The sequence below is a fragment of the Mus musculus genome, chromosome 17 (assembly GCF_000001635.26).
Source record: "Mus musculus strain C57BL/6J chromosome 17, GRCm38.p6 C57BL/6J".
In the NCBI taxonomy this organism is placed as follows: domain Eukaryota; kingdom Metazoa; phylum Chordata; class Mammalia; order Rodentia; family Muridae; genus Mus; species Mus musculus.
The window spans coordinates 85,838,278-85,861,697 of NC_000083.6; positions in this window are offsets into that span (position 1 = coordinate 85,838,278).

The window sequence follows — 23,420 nt, forward strand, 5'->3', positions numbered from 1 at the left end:
GTAGGGGCCGTAGTCTCCAGAGGGAGCTCAGAGACCCCAACCCCCTTGTGCATTATGTCTACCCAGACTCTTCCAGCCAGTGCTGCACAAACCGAAGCCCACATTCCTTCTTCTTTTATTTTACAAGGACCACTCAAGAAGCATGATAAAACAAAGCCTAAGATAATATTTGGTTGGAGGGGGGTATTATATTTTTTTTATGGCCTGTTTTCCTTACACATCAGTCAAAGAGGTAAAGAAAGACCTACATGGCAGGCAGCAGAAGCTGGAGTTCAATGCCAATAGCTGGAAATATAAATGATTTTTGTTACACTCCCTTTTAGGAGAGATTTCTTCTTTACCTGAGGCACTCCAAAGGAGGGGACATAAGTGGAAAGGTGCGGGGGAAATCCAGGAAGTTACGCAAGCCAGAAGGGACTTAGCCATGGAACTTGCTTTTGCCACTCCTGGAATGAAAACTTAGCCAGCAGGAAAGGATTTATTACAGCTTACACTCTGGGTAACAGTCCATCACTGGGGGACATCAGGACAGGAACCCAAGCAGGGCAGGAACCTGGAGGCAGGAGCTGATGCAGAGGCAATGGAGGGCAGGAACCTGGAGGCTGCTTACTGGCTTGCTCCTCATTGCTTGCACAGACTGCTTTCTTACAGAACTCAAGACTATCAACGTAGGGATGGCACCACCTACAATAGGCTGGACCCTCCTCCATCAATAACTAATTAAGAAAATGCTCGACAGACTTGCCTGCAGCCTCATCTTATGAAGGCAATTTCTCAATGAGGCTCCCTTCTTTCTGATGGCTCAAGCCTGGGTCAAGTTGGCATAAAAGTCGTCAGCGTATGCACTTTTATTTTGCTGCGGGGCACATACTGCAGCACCACACAGAAGTCAGAGGGCAGCTTGGGAGAAGTTAACTCTTCCATTCAAACATGTGGTTGCTGGGGTTCAATCTCAGGTCACCATGCTTAACTTCTGCATGGTGTTTCCTTTCTCCCCCCCAGCCAGCACACATGCCCACAGTCAGCAGATGACTTACTGCAGATGAAGAAGCAGAAGGTTGGGAATGTGGGTTCCAGTTACGCATTCTGGGTTTTCAGGTTACAACCCGGCTCTGGCACTGACTGGGTTAGCCTGGGCTAATTCTCCATGACTTGGTTTCCTCCCTTGTAAAATAGAGAAACGATAATCTCTAGTGGACTGTTGAAAGGATTCGGTGGAAGGAATGCTTAGAAAGCTAGTGTACACTGTCTATGTCCGAGATCTCGAGGTTTCTGAGGTCATCCATTATTACATGCTACTCCACAGTGATCACCTGTGTTCCTCAGACAGACAGACATCAGAACAGACACACTGAAGTCTGCCCATTCTCTCTCCCAGTTAGTTTCTGCACAGCTTCATGAGCAACCTGTCCTTCCCTCACCAACACACCCTACTTTACAAGGCACCAAACCCAGGCTGCCCTCTTCGTTCACCTACATCTTCTCAGATCTAGTTCAAGGCCTACCTTGCAACAAGATGTTTTCTGTTTCAAAAGGAGCAACCTAAATTCTCATAAGAACAAATGAAAATGTATTAACAACATAATTGAAAAGTCCAAGGGATAGTCCTGGCTCTTGGCTTCATGTAGTGTCTCACTGGGGGTGGGGTGGGGTGGAGTCTTGAGGACCTGGCTTCATCTACTGGTCCAGCCTGATCTCTTTTGGCCCCACTTTTGGCCTCTTGCTCTTCTGGCAAGTTTTGCATGAGAGAGAGAGAGAAAGAGAGAGAGAGAGAGAGATTGATTAACCCTATTTTTTAGCCACCTCATCAGATATGTGTGTGCTCCGTGGTGGTGACTAGGTCACGGCCCACACTTGAACCAATCTTATCCTGTAAGTAGTTTATGGGCTGATGAGAGAGGAAGGGGTGTAAGGGAAGGGGCAAAGGTAACAATGCCCAGCCAATGCCCACTGTATGCAGATATTTCCATTGTCCATTGCTAACTTCCAGCCAGCTTTCTTTCTGAGATTCCTGACTTCTGTCTCCCTGACCAGCCATTGGCCACCGGCAACTTTGTTTATCAATCAAAACCAACCTGGGACAGAAACCCTCAGAGTTTTACATTAGGATTCATTTTGGGAACCCAATTAACATAATTCACTCGTTAAGCAAATCCACACTCTTAGAGTCTAGAGACAGTTCAGGGGTTCAGAGAGAACATAGCCCAGCTCCCAGAAGGGCAGCTACCAAGCGCTTGGAACTCCAGGTCCAGGGCATCCAACTGTTCTCTAGAGACAACTGCCCTGATGTACATAACACAGACACACATACATACATATAATTTAAAAACAAAAATCTTTTAGAAAAATAAAAAGCAATTGTAAGCATCTAAATCAGAAAGGAGTAAAACTATCTCTGTTCATAGACACATGATCTGACATGTAGAAAACATGAGCTATTACACATAAAAATCCAGCAGGTACAAGTGTGCAATGCCAACTACATAAAAACCACAGGCACAAATGTGTAATCCCAACTCCATGGAGGAAAAAAGGTTCTCTCAAGGTTAGGGCTTACTTATGTTGCATAACAAGTTCAAGGAAACTTCTTGGGGGCTCTGTTTAAGATTAAAAAAACATGTGGTTGGACAGATATCTCAGCAGTGAAGTACGCTCACTGCTATGCCTAGAAGAACTAGGTTTGATTCTCAGCACCCATCTGGTAGCTCACAACTGTCTGTAACTACAGTCTCAGTAACCTGATGCCCTTACTTGGCCTCCACAGGTACTGCAGGCACATGTTGCATAGACATACATGCAGGCAAAACTCTCATACATATAAAATAAAAATGAGGAAAATATATTCTAAAAGATTTTTTAATGATAAAAAAAAATGCTGGGGATATATCTCAATGGAAGGGTGCTTTGCCAAGGATATACGAGGCCCAAGATTTAATCTACCATACTAAAAACAACAAAAATTCAGCAAGGTTGTAGGATACAAGATCAGTAGTCAAAATTCAAAAATATATTAACAGCAAATATTCAAAGTAAATTCAACAAGCTATTCTGCTTAGTAAAGCATTAAAAAGAATATGATATTTAAGAAAAAGCTTAAAGACTGCTAATGACTGGGAGGAAGCATGAGAGGGGAAACTGTGGTCCGACGTACTATATGAGAGAAGACTATACATAATATGGAAATATATCAAATATATATATGTATGTGAGTGTGTGTGTATTTTGAAAGGTGCAAAATGCTGCTAAAAGAAGTGAAAGAAAACATAGACACTATACATTTATGGGTTCAAAGGAATAATATTATTTAAATATCTTAAACCCAATGTGATTTGCAGATGTAATGCTTTATTACTAATTTATGTAGTGCATGTTCACACTTTATGTGTGTGTGTATGTGTGTGTGTGTGCTCGCACACACACACACACTTGCAGAAGCTAGAGGTCACCCTGCCTCATCTTTCCTCAGGAGCTATCTATCCACTTTGTTTTTGAGACAGAATCTCTCATTCGTCTGGAGCTCGCTAATTAAGGTAGACCAGCTGGCCAGTGAGCCCCAGGATCTGCCTGCTCCTGGCTCCTTAATGCTGTGATTACAAGCATGTGTCCCATGCCTGCTTTCTTTATGTCAGCTCTGGGATTTGAACTCAGATCCATAAGCCTGTGCAGCAGGCACTTGACTGACAGCTACTTGATTAGCCCTTAATATAGTATTTTTTAACTCCTAATGGAATTTTGTCAGAGTAAACAATCCTAAAATTCATGTGGACCCTAAAAAGCCTCTGACTAGCAAACAAGAGGCAATCTAAAAAGACCAGCTTTATTCTCACACTCAACTTCAAAACGTATTTTAAAGCTACAGACACAGGGGCGTGCATAGTCCAATGGAACAGAACAGAGACCCCAGAGCAGAACTCATGCCCTGACAGATGATCTTCAATAATGACCCAGAAGGCTGTACTGTGACAAAAGTAACCACTTACCAGACAGTGTAGGAAAACCTTGCTATTCACCCACAAGAGTGAGATGGGATCTCTATGCTACACTGTACACAAAGGCCAACCCCAAATGGCTCAAAGCACTAAACATAGGACCCAAACCCAAGAATCTTCTAGAAGGAAACACAAACAAGCAAACAAAAATCACTTCATGACATTGGACAATAAGGCAATCTATACAACAGCAGAAAATATTGCCAAACTACATTAACTAATAAGGGGTTAATTAATCCAATATCTGTAAGGGAGTCCTGCAACTCAGCAGGAATAAGCTGATTGTGCAAGGAACTTTGTTTTATCTTTCACCAAAGAAAACATACAAATAGCTAGTGGTTTTAAGGTTTAAAATCCTGTAAGCAGGAGACATTGGGGGAATCAGAACCACACAAGGTATATTGTCATATTGCCTGTTAAGATGGCAATTGTCTAAAATATACAATCATAAAAACAGAATCACAGGTGTTGGTGAAAATGTGGAACAATTAGAGCTCAGGAGCCCTGTGGGTGTAAATAAGCACAGCTACTGTAACAAAAGGTATATTGGCTCCTCAAAAGAGTTAGACATAGGACTACCATAAAACCCAGCAACCCCCTTCTGGGTGTTTATCCAAAAGAAATCACAACCTCAAATAAATATCTTCATCCCTATGTTCACTGTAGCACTGTTCCCAGAAGAGAGGAGCGGTAGAAATAGCACTGTGTCCACAGACAGAGGAGTGGACAAAGAAGCTGGTATATCCATACAGAAACTCTTCAGACTCCAGAAAGGAGGAAATCACATCACATGCGGCAGCATGGATGAAGTTTCAAGACTTGAAGACATTGTGCTAAGTGAAATAAGCCAGTCACGGAGAAGTATCTGAGTTGGTCAGGCATCCAGAAGTAGAACGTGATGGCTAGAGTCCAGGAGGTGGACAACCTAGGGGTCTACTCTCCAGCAAGTGCAGAGTTCCAGCTATGCAAGAGGAAAGCGTTCTACGGCACAACGATGCAGGTCTGACTAGCAATGTGTGTGCTGGCTGGTTTTATGTCAACTTGACACAAACTAAAGTCACCTGAGAGGAGGGGACTTCGATTAGGAAGAAAATACCTCCATTAAAAAAAAAAAAGATTGTAAGCAAGACTATAAGACATTTTCCTAATTCATAAATAATGTGGAAGGCCCAGCCCATTGTGGGTGGTACCTTCCCTGGGCTGATGGTCCTGGGTTCTATAAGAAAGCAGGCTGAGCAAGACATAGGAAGCAAGCCAGTAAGCAGTACCCCTCCATGGGTACTGTGATGTCTAAGCGTACCTCCCCAACTTGCTTTTTGATCATGGTGTTTGACTATGGCAATAGAAATCCTAACTAAAACAACATAAATACTGATTTTGTTTAGAATATAGATTTTATATTATGTGTTTTACCACAAAAAAGTTATAAGAGAAAGTGGGGGGGCAAGCTGAAGAAGTCATATTCACCTTGTGTCTTCTGGTGCCACATAGGGTTCTTAGATGTGGAGAGACACCTATTCTGGGGACCCAGTCAACCTAGTCCTGTCTCACACAGGAAAGCCTCACCAGGCTACACTACCATGGGAACAGAGAGAAACGTGGGCATAGCCTTATTTTTCTAGAGGGAGAGAAAAACACCACAAACCAGTTGAAAAGATTAGGTCAGGAGAATGTAGACCACACTCCTGTCAGGCTCTTTGCCAGCTGTGTGGCCCTGAGTCATGTCTCCAGACATCACCCCACTACCCTTGGGTAGAGAGCTGTCATATCACTTCTGAGGACCTGCTCCATGGAACCCTTACAAACCACATCTCAGTCAGACCACTGTGACTCCCTCAGTGGACAATGTCGGCCGAAGTCCTACTCTGGCTACTGTTACAGAGAAAAGCAAAGTATGTCAGAAGTTTAGATACCACCCTGGCGAGGCTTCTGTGCTGGCCTGCTAGCTCTGCTCCCTCCGTGCCTCAGTTTCCCCATCAGTCAGATACACATAATCCCCGAGTTGCCTGGTCTAGCTGTGTGCAGATTCAATAAAATGAGTTAGACACAGGTTCTCAGAACAGGGCCTGGCAGTTACTAAGTACAGCCATCATTGACTATTGGTTCCACTAATGCTTAGAGGGGCCCACGGAGCTCTCAAAAGCAATGTCTGAGATAGCAGAAAGTCCAGGCTGCAGCCCACAAGGGTGTTACCTTGGGAGAAAATGCATTTCTGGCCAACCTGTGGTCAGGCAGAGGTGGATTTGGATGTTCTTGTCTTCATCCTAGAAGCTGAGCACCCGTCCCGTGGTAGAGATTGGACTTGACTCAATCTTCGGACCCCAGGGCTTTGTAAACCATGTTAATCCTAAGCCGCAGGCTACATTTCCCGGGTGTGTCCTGACAGGCCGGATGTGGCCTCGTTCTCCAGCGAGCTCACGCCAGGCACGGCTTGATTACGGTGGGTCTGTTACAGGCTTTCTCACCTTTATCAGCGTCTCACTTTCAGACTACCAGATGAAGCAGGAGCTCTCCTCTTCCTCCCGCCTCCCCTCAGTCTGGTATTTGCTTTCAGGGCAGCCTGAGGTAAGTTATCCATGAGTTATCCATCTCTTGCCCTCTGGAAGGTCCTGCTCAGACACAGCCAGACACACCCCTCATCCCCAAAGTTAGACTCCCTTCTCCTCCCATTGACAGAATCCAACTTAAACAGGCACACTGGCAGCTGAGGGCGGGTCTGCCCGAGTTAAGTGTCCAACCTAGGCCACAGCAGTTTAAGGCTCTGAAGAAAAACATCGTTTCCTGGCTGGCATGACAGAGAACCAATGGGCTTAATAGAAAAGTAAAAAGCAGGTTATAGACTTTAGAGTTAGCAGCTGGCCACCTTCTGCTCCGCCATGCTGTGGGTGCCTTTCTTCTCTTCGCGCCCTCCTTAGCTGTCCCACAATCCTCCCCAGATGCAGCAGGGAACCTAAATTCCCTCTCACTGCTCTTAGGGCAGAAAAACTCCCTTTTGCCAGATTAGTGTCTTAGAGTAGGCCCAGGGGAAACTTCATCTTTGAATAAACAAATCGTTCTTTCACTCACTAAAGAGGCCTTCCGAGGAGAGGTGACCTTTGTGGAGGTGACTCCTTACCCTCCCCCTGAGCTTTTGCTCCTCCTGACACACGTTCTGCTATCTCCTTGCTGCCAGACTTGTCTGCCTTGCTCTCCTGCCCAGGTGTTGGCTGCACCCCTGCTGTCACCTTTAATGGAGGCCAGACAGCCTGGAATTCTCCAAAAATAACCTCAGAGAAAAACCTATGAAATGAACATAGAGAATATAAACAATAGACCATCAGGATGCTTACCCAGCTTAGGGACCTAATCCTAAAACAACCAGAGTGGAGCCACCAATGGGCTGTCCTGCGTCCCACCTGCCCACTCACTCACTGTCCCTGCCCGGGAGAACAGCTATGTAAGAATTTGTAAAACTGTCCCAATCCTTAAGCAGTCACGGGTGTCAAGAGTGGGTATGAGTGAGGTAGGAGGTATGCACAGCTCAGTAAACAGCTGGCCTGTGTATGAGCCGAAGCCAAAGGTAAAGGGCCGTCTTCCCTGTTTGCTGTCTATTGCTGTGGCCAAAGGCCACCTGGAAGATGAAAGAGTTTATTTTACCTTACAGTTTCCAGGTCTCAGGTCCATCTCAGAGGAAAGTCACAGCATGGACTCAAGGCAAAAACTGATGCAGAGGCCATAGAGGAGTACCTACTAGCTTGTTCCTCATGGCTTGCTAACTTTGCTTTCTTATAGACCCCAGGACCACCTGCCCAGAGGTGGCACTGCCCACTGTAGGCTGAGTCCTTCAACATCAGAAAATGCTCCACAGAATTGCCTATAGGCCAACCTTATGGAGGGATTGTCTCCACTGATGTCCCCTGTTCCCAGATGACTTGACCTTATGTCAAGGTGACAGAATCCTGACCGGCACAGGCCCCCAGATTGCCTAAGGGAAAAGAAGTCAGCTGAGCATGCGTAGTCTTTGGAAAGGCTAGTGAAGGAGAAGGCGTGAACCCAGGCTTCAAGCTAAGGCCACTGGACATTTGGGCTCAAATGCCTGGCTACAGCTCTGCCTCTGTCATTTTGGTCAATCTCCTTCAGGTCTCAGTTTCCCTACTTATAAAAGGAGGCTACCTCCATCCAGCACACTGAGATATCTCCTTGGAACAGCCTAAAACCTGGTATCCCCACATCACAGGTGCGAGACAGAAACTCACCTGGGGGGGTGGGGGGGGGTGAGCTCAAGGGACAGGGCCTGAGGCAGTGTGACTCCATGGAGCCTGCTCTGACCGCCCAAATCTCAGACTCGGTTAGAGGGCAGTGCACACTGGGGGACAGAGAGGGAGGGTAGGCTGGGACAGTTAGTGTTTAGTAGATACAGTGATTCTGTTTGGAATGACGAAAAGGCTTAGTGATGGATCATGATGAAGCTACATGTTATAAATGTTACTGGGTCATTAAGGTTAGATATAATAGAAAGGCTAAGTGTGACTATTAAGCACCTAATAAGACACTGTTACACTGAACACTTTGTAGGTCAGTTTATCTGACCTTTACCGCAACCCCATAGGGCAGCCGCCATGTCACTGAGCCTACACTTTAGTCAAAGGGACAGAGGCTCAGGGAGTCAAATCTCTAAGGGCTCAGGAGCAGTGAGTGGCAGAGCTGATACCGAAGCCCAGATAACAAGGACAGTGAACCCTGAGAAGAGGGTGGGGTGAAATCCGAGAGATCTGAGAAGCCTCAGAACAAGCTGAGACGAACCAGGCTGGGGCCCCCTACACCCACCCCAACCCTACCAGTGCATGCCAGACACCCCAAACCCCACATTTGCCCCTGCCCTGTTCTCACTGATGCTTTTGATCTGCCATCACCTGTGCCTCCGTCTGTCATCCTTGCCCCTTCCCGTGCTATCCAGCCTCTCCCGCAGTCTGGCTGGATGTTGGTGGAAGGTTCAGGATCTTGGGGGGTAGGGGGCTCATTCTGTGCTAACTGAGAGGGGCTCAGCTACAATGGGAGACTGGGATCTGGTAATTATTGGTAATTATTGATAATAGGATGCCTTCACAGCCTCAGTGAGTTCCTGGTCCAACCCTGTGTCAGCTCACTATTCATGAAAGGAAGTCACGGCAGCAAGTTTGCCTGGCCTCTTTAAAGCTGAGGGGCGCTGGCTACCACTGAGACAGGACAAACACATCCACATCTAAGTTTGGCTACCACTGAGATAGGACAAACACATCCACATCTAAGTTTGGATATAGCGCATGTCAGAGTCACCCTATCCAGGCACAGCTTCTGAGACTCTGGCCGAGAGCTGAAGTCTTGTGAAACAATTCCCGTGGAACAGCGCAGGTAAAATCGTCCAACGCCGCAATGTTTCCTCCCTGTGCCTGACACGCTCTCCCTCACCTTGCTTCCCTGGACATTTTGATCCTCGGTGCCTGAGCCCAGATGCTGCTTGTAAACCCCCAGAAGATGCCCACTGATGAGCTGTGATTCCTTCCACAGGACCCTGAGCAACTGACACCAACCCCCAAAATGAAGCCCACAGGGGTTGCAACCACAGGCATAGTGAAGGAGAGAGATTTTTAAGTGAACACCCCTTTAATCATGTCCAGGAAACATGATCGCTACCAGATGGTGGGTTCAAAGCACAAGCCCCGTGCTCCGGGGAGTCGCTACTGCCTAACAGGGAGGACTCTGGTGTCTGATGCCTGCTACTAGCTGACTCTGCCAGCTGTGGGAGCTTAAGCAAACTGTGGCTGAGCTCCCTCTCTGAGACTGGAGATGACAACGACACCCACCTCCACGTCAACCACGGCTAGGTTTTTCTTAGGTTGACATTTGGTGCACCCTCCCAAGCTGGGGCCCTGGACTTCTCTACGTCGGTACCTTAGTCACTATGATGCCATCGGGCATTCAGAACTGGCCCCTAATTCTCCTCATGCATGACTTTAAACAGCTTTACTGGGGTCTGACTCTACAGCATAATTTACACCCATTCAAATGCATAGCTCAATGACATTCGACGTAGAACCCATCACCATCAACTTTAGAAGAGCATTTTTATAACACTCCAAATTAAGACACCGTTTGGCCCTCTCCCCTGCCACCATTTTCTCATCCTTTACCCCTTTAGGCAACCAGGCCTCTATGTCCACATGCTTAATTTAAATAGAGTCATATAGCACGTGGCTATTTGTGAGTGGTTTCTTTCACTTATAATGTAGGACATAGACTATTTTCCAGTTTCACCGTGCCACACCTCGAGGCAGGACAGTTGTTTTTACTGCTGAACAGTTCATCAGCTGGTAGACTTTTGCTTTATGACAAATAATGTTACCCATTTTATTTTTGCTTTTAGATAGTTTCCTTACAGAATCCCATCTGGGCCTTGCTCAAACTCTCTATCATCTTGCCACAGCCTCCCGAGTGCCAGGATTACACCACACACTCACCACCACTCCCAGCACTGTGCTGATCTATGATCAAGGGTTCAGCTCAACATATGTTCTAACTTCTCTCAGGTAGATAGCTAGGGATTGTTGTCAAATAGGCCACTCTTGTTTAGATATTTGAGAAATATCAGATGGGTTTCCAAACAGCAGTTCTATTTAAAATACTGCCAGCAGCATGTGGCAGTTTGATTTCTCAACATTTTGCCAATGTTAGCTATTTCCTGTGGTTTTGATTATACAGGTATGAAATAATATCTCCTTGTGGTTTTGACTTGCATTTTCTTGATGGCCAAGGATACTGATGGACAACGACACTCTGCCAGTTACATGTCCTCTGAAGAACGCCATCTATTTGAATCTTTTGCTTAATTTTCATTTTTTTTTGTTGGGGTAATAACATTTTGTTCATTCTAGGTTCATATATCTAGATTAAATACATTATTTTCAAATTTTTCTCCATTTCACCTCCTAATTAATATCTTTTAAAAATTTAATTGTTGTATGTGTCTTTGTCTATACAAGTGTACAGGACTACGGGTGCCTACAAAGGACAGGAGAGGGCAACAGATTTCCCGGAGCTGCAGTTACAGGCAGTTGTGAGCTATCCAACCTGCGTGCCGGGAACCTTACTCTAGCCCACCAGAGCGCTCTTAACCACTGAACCATCTCCCTAACCTTCAACAAGTTTTAAAATTTGATGCCATTGTGAGTGGCTTTCATATGTGTTATAAGTGTCAGAGACAGGACTCATGAGCTAACAGTAGCGTGATTTCATATCTTGAAATCCCAAGAGAACCTGCTAAAACCTGTGGTACGTAAGAAAGTCCAATAATGAAGCTAGTCATAAGTGAACATTATAAACAGTATGCTTTATACACATATACAAATAAGGACGTTAGAAGTCACAGTAAAAGGCTTAGAATCAATGGCTACTAAAACATGAAATGGCTGATCGTAACCCTGATAACATATAAAGAATATATGAAGAAAACTTTAAACTACTCCCAGGCCAGAGGGAGACTGGGGGAAAAAGGAAAGGTATATCATATTTCAGACATGGAAATTTCAATTCATATCTTGCTGGAGAAACCTATAGGACCCTTTCTGTGTAACTAGAAGAGCTGCTTCTAAAGTTCACATAGCAGCCAGGTGTGGTGGTAAGCAGCCGTGATCCCAGCACTTGGGAGGCAGAGACAGAAGGACCACTGCAAGTTCCGGGTTTCCGATAAGGTAGATCTACACAGCGAGCTCTGAGCCAGCCAGAGCTACAAGGTGAGACTTTCTCAAATAACCAAAACACTAAATTAAATAATTTAAAGAAAGTTCATTAAGGAAAACAAACATCGGGGTTGAGAAACAGATAAGTGGCTGCTCTTCCAGGGGACCCAGGGTTTGATTCCCAACACCCATGTGGCTGCTCATAGCCGTGTCTAATTCTAGCCCTAGGGGATCTGATATGCTCTTCTGGCCTCTGGAAGCAATGCACGAATGTGATGAGGCACAGACATATCTGCAGGCAAAATACCCCCCACCCACAGAAGATAAGAGGAAGGAAGAGGAAGAGAAAGAGGAGGATGAAGAGAAAGAGGAAGAAGAAATGATGATGATGGTGGTGGTGATGATGAGGACTGTAACCATAGCAACTGAGGTAAGAAGAGTATTAAACATGATGTTTTGGAGAGTCAAGAATTCAGGCCTTAGCAAACTGAAGGAACACTCATCATTCCTGCAGGGGCTTAAGTGCCTCCTCAGTGCCAGGAGGCACATAGGCTAGGTGATGTCTAATTTAATGTTTGGTTCTAGAATGTTCTGATTTAGAAGACTCTTTCTTCAAATATTCTACACTTAGCTGGTACTATCACTCTAAATTAGTCCAGGGCATCTCAGTGTAACAAGGTTTCTAACATAAGGTGTGGGGACAGAGATGACCTTCTTGGGGGGGGGGGGTCTTGGACGGCTCTTTGCCAAAGAGTGGTTGAGTTAGTCCATCTCTGCTCAGTATGAGGAAACAATTGAGAATCCTTTTCTTATTGCTGTAATCGAACACCTGACACCAGGCAACTTGAAGAAAGAAGGGCTTATTTTGGCACACAGTTAGAAGACTTACAGTCCTTTATGGGGGTGGGGGAGGGCATGGGAGGAACATGAACACTGAGTCACACTGGCTCTGCAGTCAGGAAGAAAAGAAGACAGGAAGTGGGGTGCAACTACAAAACCTCAAGGATCCAGAACCTACCAAACTAGCGTCACCACCTTGGGAGCAAGTGTTTAAACACACGAGGCTTTGGGGACAGTTTACAGTCAAGCCGCAACAGAAGAAAGCTATTTTTTTGGGTCACAGTGTCTGAGGTCTTGGTCTTTCATGGCAGGATGGACATGGTGGAACAGAGACGCTCACATGGGGACCTGGGAAGGAGAGAATATCAGAGGGTGTTTTCATCTGGCCCCCATTGCTCTGCCCAGAACACTCAACTTGTGATGGAGAGTTGCCCATGTCATAGTTCTTATGTCTTCACAGACACCCCCCAAAGGGCGTGTTACTAATCTCTTAGACACATCCCAATGCAATCAAGTTGACGATGAAGATTCATCATTACAGTGGTCCCAACTTCTCTCTCCATCACCTGCCTGTGGAAGAAGAATGGTGTACTCTGTATTAGGAGACAATCTAGATGGGAGATGGGAGAAGCCAGTGACTGAGAGATCAATGAAAAGGTGAAGCATGCAGGGCAAAGAGAAGAGAAAACAAGACTCACACAGCAAACACTCTGCAGGTCTCTTAGTGCTCGTCTGCTCAGAGACGGTCAACCTCGTTTAGCTAAAATTTTAAAAAGCATATATTAAGCAAAAAATCCAGAGGAAGGTTCAAGACAACCAGACTGGCATGGAGGTCAATGACTCAACAGCTTTATCCATGGAAGTAAGTGCATTAGAGCCTTGTGTACTGGATTTCGGCTTGGTTAGTTTTATAGGAGAAAAATCATTTGCCCAAGAAGAGGAGAGTATTGAGAGAGGGCTTGGTGGCTAAGAGTGCTTTCTGCTCTTCAGGGGGACCTGAATCCTGTTCCCAGCACCTAAAGGCAGCTCATAAACACCTGTAATTCTGATCCCAGAGAGACAGACACCTTCTGCTGGCTTCTGCAGGCACATACATGTGCATACAAGCACACATGTTCATATACATCCACATACTTACAAATAAAAATAAAAATGTTATCATAAAAAAAGAAGACGAGAAAAGAGAAAAACCAACTCTGCTCTACCTAGTCAGAAAAGATTTTTTTCTGGAACAGCAAGGCAAGAAAAAGTCCCTTCAAGGAAAGGGAAGGGGTTGCTTGGCAAAGCTGCTAGAATGTTTTGTCTCCCAAACTCATCAAAAACATGAGGGAGAGAGGTAGGAGGGACAGTTAGGAAATTAGCCTTTGTATAAAGGCAAGAAAGGGTGAGAAACTAGAAAAGAAACATTGGCCCAGGACGGCCAAGCACGAGCTTTGAAGGTAACATCTGGATAGTAGTATAATTCCATATGATAGAAGATATTGGAGGCCTCTCAATCTAACCACCTCCCATCATGCTTCACCTACGTAACCTCAGAAATGAACATTTGGGGTTGAAATTAAGGTTCCGTGGTTAAGGGCACAGCCTGCTCTGCCAGAAGACCTGGGTTTGGTTCTCAGCATCTGTTTGTATCAGGTGGCTCAGCATCCCTTGTAGCTCCAGCTCCAGCTGGCCCAATGCCTCCGGCCACTGACAGCCCTGCATGCAGGTGCACAAGCCCTCGCTAGAGGTGGGGTAACAGCTTATGTGCAAGGCAGTCCACATCCTTGCCAACTTCTGCCAACAGCAACAGTGTACAGAAGACAAGTGTTGGGATTGCCATTGCGGCCGGGAAGTCTATATCTGCAAAGGAATTCCATATTGGAAATTGTATGATTTATATCACTCATCCAAGTCTAGAATTAAATGCCAACACATGGGGAAGAGCAAAGGAAACTGGAGTTTGGTGGGAAAGGGAGGGCATCATGGGGAATGTGGACCATGGCCCCACTATGTACTTATGAGTAAGGGCTCCCTCTCTGCACCCAGCCCAGGAGCTGGACAGTGAATCTAGAGGCCTAGGACTAGAAAAAGCTGTTGTCTTTGAGAAAGTCAGAGATAAGGCCTTGACTGAGCTCCCTCCAGGACTACCTTTCCCAGTGCAGTTTGTCTGGAAAGGGAATAGATTTTTTTTCCCCCTGTGATAACAGCCAAAAACCAGAAAAAAAAAAAAAAAAAAAAAAAGAAGTGGTACAGATGGGCCTGGAAATGCAGTTAAAGTGGCTAGGTTTGTTAAAGATGGTGGCATGGCGTGCTGCTCTCCTCCCAGGGGCTGCTCAGCCCTGGGTCGGGGAGGGGATGGCAGGTCTCCCACTAGTGCATTTGAGGACTGATTCTCCCCACCCCCCCAAAAGCCCACCCTTCCCTCTTCCCACCGGCTCTCCAAAACCCTTTCGCAGATGGAGTACTTCAGTTCCCAGAACCAGTCTGGAGCAACGATTAAAAGACCAAAATTCCAAGGACCTGTTTTTTCCTTCTTTGCACTTTGGCAAACACACGACAGAAAGACCCAGTTAATCATTTAAGAGTAGCAGTCCTGATGCCAGAGAAGAAGGAAGGACTCTGCCGGGAAGGAGGCCAGTCCTCAGAAATGTGGTGGTTTGAGGGAGAAAGACAGTGTTCTGGAACACTCTCTTTGGGGACATTTTATCCCTGTAGGTACTCAGGCTTCCCTCCTGCCTTACTGTTCTCTCTTGTGTCTCCACTTCTGTAGACAAGAGCCACATAATACAGAGATACAATGCCATACAGAAAAAAAAATGAAGACTTCAGAACCTTCTGGAGCCAGCTGACCCAATGAGTCTCCCCACAGCGCACACTGTCCCACCAACAGCACGCTCTGGATCTTTTGCCATTTCAGTTTTTATGCTTCTTTTAAAAAATATTCTTATTTGTATGTGTATGTTGTGCACATGTGTATATGTGTAACGCATACATGTAAGCGCCCTCAGGAGTCAGAAGAGGGTGTTGGGTCTCCTCTAACTGAAGTTATAAGCCGCTGCAAGCCAAACCCAGGTCCTCTGCATGAGCAGCCAGTGCTCTTAACTATTGAGCCATCTCTCCAACCCGTTGGTGTTCTGTTGTGTATTTGAGAATCTCTCTCAGAATATAAAGGGGAAGGAAAAAAAAAGATGTACATTTACAGAGGCTATAAATTCATGAAAGAAAATAAGACATCACACCTACGCCTACTTTTTTTTTTTTTTTTTTAGACAGGGTTTCTTTATGTAACTGGCTGTCTTGGAACTCACTTTGTAGACCAGGCTGACCTTGAACTCACAGAGGTCTGCCTGTCTCTGCCTTCCTATGCTGGAATTAAAGGTGTGTGCCAGCAGTGCCTGGCTGACACCATGCCCATCAATTATATGTGATTTGAACAATAACTTCAAACAACCATCAAGGAACTGACTTAGATGACGATGGTTAAGGACGAACACTTCCGTATTCCACTCTTTCCTGCAGATGCCGTGACAAAGGACCACACACAAACAAGGGGTCCCAAGCTAACCGAAGTTTGTTCTTTCACAGGCCTAGAGTCCAGAGGAACAAAGTCAACACGCCAGCAAGGCTGTGTCCCTCCACAGTCTCTGTGGAAGAAGGCTTCCTGGCTTTCTCTACTGGTCTCAGCCTTGTCTTGGGTCAGGTGGCAGGACAACCCCGCTCTGTCCCTCCTCGATCCCCGCTCTGTCCCCATTTTCCCCCTGGCCTTCCCTGTGTGTGTTTCTTCTGTTCCTTCCTTTTTCCTATGAGAACTTCAGCCACTGGGTTTTGAGCTCTCTAAGCACCTACAATTTCAACTCAAGATCTCTTAGTTACTAACGCTTCAAACAACTTACTTCTAAGTCAGGTTACATCTCAAAGTGGCAAGTGGCCATAAGTGTGGAAGAGGCATCCTACTAGAGAGATGGAAATAGTTCTTGTCCATGAGAATGAAAGAAAAGGAAGCAGAGTCCAGTGAGTCGGGAGGGAGGTCTGAGGAGAAAAGGCTTCGGCGGAGAGGATTCCCAGAATCCTGCCCTCCCCCAGAACAGGCACCGTTAGAGGACTGGTCCCGTGCCTAATGGAGTTCTTAAGCCTCAGTACCAGGGGTAGGACGCATACACAAGAGCATCTCAGTGCTACGTGCTGATGTGCATAGAAATGTAACTCGGAGGCTGAGAGCACTTCCTGCTCTTGCAGAGGACCTGAGTGCAGATCCCAGAATCCAGGCCAGGTGACTCAACCCCAACTCTAGGGATTCTCATGCCCTCTTCTGGTCTCCATGGATCACACACACACACACACACACACACACACACACACACACACCCCACACACACTTTCCATGTGCTCACATGGATGCATACACGTCAATGAAAATAAGTAAATATGGTTTTTTAGACTTTTCTGACTGAAAGTTACTCTGATTTTGGCCATCAACCAAAATTTTATGGTGGGTTTTGGATTGACTAAGTTAGATAAAAGGTAAGCAAAATTCACTCCCCCCCCATGAACTTAATTTATAACTCCAATAATGTGTGTTTAAGTACACACATATACACAGAAACGCATATACAAAAACATGTAAGTACACAGAGAGAGACACATGTATACACACACACACACACACACACACATACACACACACACACACAAACACACACTAGCCACTGGCTTGGTGTGATCCCCAGGACCCATGTGAGTGAGAGGAGAGAACCAGCCCCTATAAGGCACCCTCCAGCTACACACACACACACCACACACACACACACACATCCTGCCACACAGACACATATCCTGCCACACAGACACACAAAATAGACAAACAAATGGGAAATTTTTTTAAATCTTTGTCTTTTCAAGGTACAGTAACAATATTTTGATTTTTTAACTTTTCCAGAGCACATTAGGTAAAATAAGGTACTTCTGTATGAGAACAAAATGATCAGACATAGTTAAGTTTCAGGCAAGTCTGTTTCTTGGAACTTTCGAATACAAATGTGTGCAATGACCACAAACAATTTTCTCTTAGTCAGCCAGCCAATTTTGATCTAACTGAATCTGCTCTAGGTCATCAGCAAGGATGTTTGAAGTGATTTGTTGTGCAGCGGGGAAGGGTTGATGCAGAAGGAATTGAAGAAGGTAGAGTTGAGGGTCACTGCTATACCTTCCTTCATGCCTTCCTTGTAGCTCACGAGCACAGTTTCTCGGTCTGTGTATTACTTAGGGGACAATAGAACAGAGGCATGACACCATCTCAGGTGGATTCGAGGTTCCTGGAATACAGTCAGCTTGGCAAACTGGCAAAAGAAATCCCTCCTGTGTAAAGGCAAGTATATCTCTAGTGCCATTGTATTTTAATTATTTATTTAAATTTCTATTATTATAGAATTTTGACCAGTTGCAAAAATTGTCTGATTTAATACTTGAGAAAATGTTTAACACAGAGAACTTTGCATCATAACATATTTGTCATGTTAATTTTATGAAATACACATATTTTTATTACAAAGACTATAAAAATCATCAACAGGTTGCCATGAAACTGTGTGTGGGCGTGGCTATGTAGATTAGGGAGGGTGGGAGTGGGTATGCAAATTAGGGAGGAAGGGACCTACTGTGAGCTGAGGATGAAAGGACTTGGCCCTGGGTTTAAAGAGGTAACTGTGGATTAATACTCAGTCACTGTGCTGCCCATAGCCCATTGGCCACATTCAAAAAGAAATACTACAGTTTTAATTCATAACTGAATTTTCCATAAATCAGAAATTCTACTGCTTGCAATTACTATTTGCGTTTGTGATAAACAAACAAACAAACAAAAATCCCCCAAACCAAAACCACGCAAGAGTCTGTGCATCTGAGTGTGCTTAGCTTAGCCCTCCCCTCACAAGATCTAAATAACTTTAAAATAACTTTAAAAGTCCCACAGCCTTTACATATTCTTAAAATTTCAATCTCTTTAAAATATCCATCTCTTTTAAAATCCAAAGTCTTTTTACAATTAAAAGTCTCTTAACTGTGGGCTCCACTAAAACAGTTTCTTCCTTCAAGAGGGAAAATATCAGGGCACAGTCACAATCAAAAGCAAAAGTCAATCTCCAACCGTCCAATGTCTGGGATCCAACTCACGATCTTCTGGGCTCCTCCAAGGGCTTGGGTAACTTCTCCAGCCAGGCCCTTTGTAGCACACGCATCGTCCTCTAGGCTCCAGATGCCTGTACCCCAGGCATCTGGAGCTAATTGGCCTCAGTGGGTTAAAGGAATAAATATAAGAGAGTCCAGAGTCGGAAGGGGGATGGGAAGGGGTTCCTGGGGGAAGGGGGAGGGGGGAGAAGGGAGGGAATAGTTATAATGGAGGTGTGCCTTTTGTTGTTTTGTTCTGTTCTGTTGTTTATTTTCTGGAGAGAGAGAGAGAGAGAGAGAGAGAGAGAGAGAGAGAGAGAATGAATGGAGTCCAGTGGTTGGAGAGGTGGAGAGGATTGGGGGGGATGTAATCTGAATATACTATAAGAATTTTCAATAAAAAGATACATTGTACATATGTGTGGAATTTTCAAAGAATAAACAAAAGTTCGAAAGAAAAGAAAAGAAAACATTGCTCATTAAATTTAACTTTTTACTTCATCCCAAGACTAAAGAAATCCTCTTAGGGGAGAGCTGGTTCACTTTAAGACACAGTAGCTCAATCTATCCAGTGTCTTCAGGCTCGAATCCCCCCTTCCATCTAATTTAACCTTCCTGCTGAGAGCCATAGGCTCAAATTCTCAGATTCTCTTCTGATACTGGGTTTGCCTTGTTGCGCACATGCTCACAACATAACACTGTAAATATAAAACCGGGTCTCTCATTGATTAATGTGCCCAACAACAGTTTCTCGTGGGTAGCATTTTTCTTCTGGGTACTATAAAAAATAATTAGGAGCTAACATTTCATTCAATAGCAGTTTCAATCATTCATTAGGCTTATTAAGTAGACACCAAAACCTTAAAAAAAAATAAAATGAATTAAGCTTCACAGTATAAGAGAAGGGCTCCGACAGCAGAGAAAGATGTCCTGGAAGCTCTCTCTGTGGGCGCAAACAAGTGTAGCTGCCACTAATTCTTCTTTTCCTTGCCTGGAAGCCTTGCACGTTCTAGACAACCACCGACTTCTCTGTCAGGGTTCAAAAAGTGAATGAAAAAATAAAACTAACCTGACACCATTTTTTGCCCATGATGTCATTTTCTGTCTCCCAAAGCCCGTGGGACTGATTTTGATGTCAGGGTGCGTAACTCCGCAGTGACAGCCCCAAACGTATTTGAAGAGGAAAATAACCTTTCAGCTCCACCGCGCTCGTTTTCCCTCCGTGAAGACAAATATAGCTTGGGCTGAAATCACTTAGTGTCAATCAAGGTAACCAGATCAGCTCAGCGTTAATAATGAATTTGATCACGTGCCCCCGCGGAGCGCAACGTGTGAGCTGGCCGAGCGCTGCTTCCATGTGACACCCACGGTTCCTCCAGCCCAGCTGGGAAGCAACAGGGTAATTTAATCTGCCACCCACTCTAATTGCTAAACTGAGAGAATTATCAGGGTTGCCAGAAAGGGGCCTTCAGAGCACAGGGTCCAGGCGTGGTTGCTAGCCCACAAACTGCAAACTGGGTCATTGTAAGGGATCTTTTAGGGTCTAAAGCTTGTATAAATTGAAATTTCTCTTTAAGGTAAAACAAAAAACAAAACCAACAACAAAACAAACAAACAAACAAACAAAAAACAAACAACCAAACAACCAAACAAACACACAAAAAACCCAGCAGAACAGAACATGAGAAGCAGGACCTCGAAGTGGCTCCATGCAAGCAGACACCTGCAAGCTCAAGTTCCTGGGCATCAGGTGAAGCCACCTCTGGTTGTCATGGAAACCAAGAGATTATTAGATTCCTGTCTGTGCCCTGGATTGTGGATTGTCTGATTCCATGGCGGTATATGCTCTCTGCTCTTGTGGAACTGCTTGGACTTTACTACAATTTCTGAGGTCAGGATGAATTATTATATCATATCATATCATATCATATCATATCATATCATATCATATCATATCATATCATATCTTATCATATGGCAAGCTACTGCCAATTGCTTCACCCATCTGATTTCAGACTGGCCCCAATCTCCAGCTAGTATGCTCCCGTTAGCCCTCTAGATTACCAACTTTTAAAAGTTAAGGGTACATTTCAAATTCCTTTATATCCTCCTACAACCCTCAGCAAACCTCTGAAGAGAACAACCATGGGCCCTACCACCCAAAGCCAAGTGAGCAGAACAACAGTTAGCGGAGGCCAGCCAAGCACTTAGCCTTTAGGCAACTCAAATCCTGCCTGTCCAATTTGGGATTTTTAAGCCAACTAAAATCACTCTCAGCACAAATGAGAAAAGTCAAACCGAATGTATTTCCTGGGATGTCATATTGGTTCAACATTTCAAAACAGGGCTCAATTAACAAACCAAAGAGAGAGAGAGAGAGAGAGAGAGAGAGAGAGAGAGAGAGAGAGAGAGAGAGAGAGAGAATCTATGATCATCTCAACAGAGGCAGGAAAACCATTTAATGAAACATAACACACACAGCAAACCAACTCCTACAAGCTGGGAAGACTTTTTCCCCCCTCGAGACGGAATGTCAGCTAGGACCTCAGAGATGAAATACTGCAATTACTGCCCCTGGCATCCACAGTGAGAAGGAACACCCATTACGATGAAGTCATACTGATCTGGATGGAAGTCCTAGACAAGTCAAAGCGAAGGAAAAGAAGTAAAATATAGAGATGTGACTCTAGACTGCTAGGATTGGCATACAATAAAGTTATGTTCCTAGAAAGTTTGGGAGACCCATCCGGAATAGAGCACGGACAGGGAGCAGAGTTGGTTCAGTTAGATGCTCAGATGCCATACTAACATCTTAACATTCCAGCTTACTTCTGTTCTACAATAATTGGTGCAAAACCTCACCAAAAAAAGGCCTACTGTGAAAAGGCCACAGCTGCAAAAACACTTGGAGGTACTCAGGATCCAACTGAAGAAAAATGATAAAAAGTTTTATCAAAAGATATTCAGGAAAACCCAAAATAGTGAAGGAAGTGTTTGTGTGCCCGATTTAAAAGATGCTCACTGCCCTTAATCACTCAAGATCAGCTCAGAGCAGGACTTCTCAAAGGATGTATAAAGAGGGTCTAGCATTCCTCTAGATAGGGAATGGCAGACTGTGTAAGCACGTTTGCCAGGGAGGAGCACTAACAGAGAACATGCTGTTCCCAGCTTCCGAAACAGCCCCGGAGAAGCTGGCTCAAGGCTGGGTGAGAAGAAGACACAGAACACACACTGTATGACCTTAAATGACATGGGATGGCACAAGGCATGGAAGCATAGCTCTTCGGTTTTCCCTAACTCCACCGTGAGAACCGAGCTTGAGTGGCAGCCATGGTGAGCGGTCAGGGGAAACCTCCAGGAGATAGAAAGTTCTCAGCGGTGTTTTCCAGCATAGACGTCCCCAGGCACTACACTGCCAAATTTCAGGATGGCTTTACAAGCCACATTACCCAGACCTCTATCAAGTTCAATTTCTGCTGTGTTTCTATCATGCCCAATGCTGCACTAAACACAAAGAAAATGATGAGAAGCAGACACAACACGCTTGGCACTAAATCCACACAAACAGGCCATGTGGGATGCCTGGCTATCATCATCAATCATCCTTACGCCCGTCTTGTGCCGGACCACTTGAGAACAGCAAGAGAGCATGCTCTCTCCTTTTGAGTTCTCTTTTCAAAATGTCAGACATTTGTATTCATCCACTCAGAGGAGTGGAGCGGGACAAACCCAGCCATTGTCTGCCACCCTATCAAAACAAGGACACAACATGGAACCAAATATCACTCCTAAGGAGGCTACCCAGCCTCGTGATGCCCAGCTTGTGTGAGTAGATGGGACCAGATCAACAGCAAACCCTCAGCCAGTCTCAGCCTGTGACTGTGGGGCAGACACTGTGATGTGCACAGTAGATTGCTAAACAACAACAAAACCAAAACCAAAACCAAAACCAAAACCAAAACCAAAACCAAAACCAAAACCAAAACCAAAACCAAAACCAAAACCAAACCAAAAAACAAAACATCTTAAACTTCTCATTTCAACCTAACACACGGGAGTCTTAGGAACGAAAGGGAAGAGGAGGGAGAGGGCCCTTGGAGAACTCTTTTTCTGATCAAATAGGACCGTTGCTGCTGCTGCAGAGGCTGCAGAGAAACTCTGCTTTTGCAAAGGCCAGTGCCATTCACAGCCTGAGGAGGGCCTGTAAGACGATTTTCTTGTTAAAACTTTCCTTTCTAACTACAAGGTTAAAACTACAGCAAAGTTGGGTGAGAGAGGTTTTCAACAAAAGTGTCTTTTAAACAGAGGCAGGTGGGGAGATTTGCAGGCGGGACTCCCCCCCCCTGAACTCCAATGTCCTTTAATTACAGTAACAGTATGGCAATCTGCAACACCTTTCATGTGAAGTGATCAAAAGCCATTTTTGCCACACTCCCGCTTTTATTTATATGAAGAAAATCTCTTCAGATTTCAGTGAAGAGGTGAGATTTATTACATATTTGCATCAAAGCTACCAACCCATATACCTGACAGCAAGTCATATTTTACCAAAAATGAAGCCTTAAAATTTTACTGTCATAGGCTCCCCATCCCCGGCTGTGTTTTGAACATTCCTGCCTAGCTTGCCAAGAGGGACGGCGCCTTGAACTTTCCTGACCCGATTGTGTCAAACGCATCTTCCATGTGCTTCGTACCTTGCCTGGGTTCTTTTTGACAATCGTGTCTGAAATTTAAGAAATTCTCCACCGGGAAA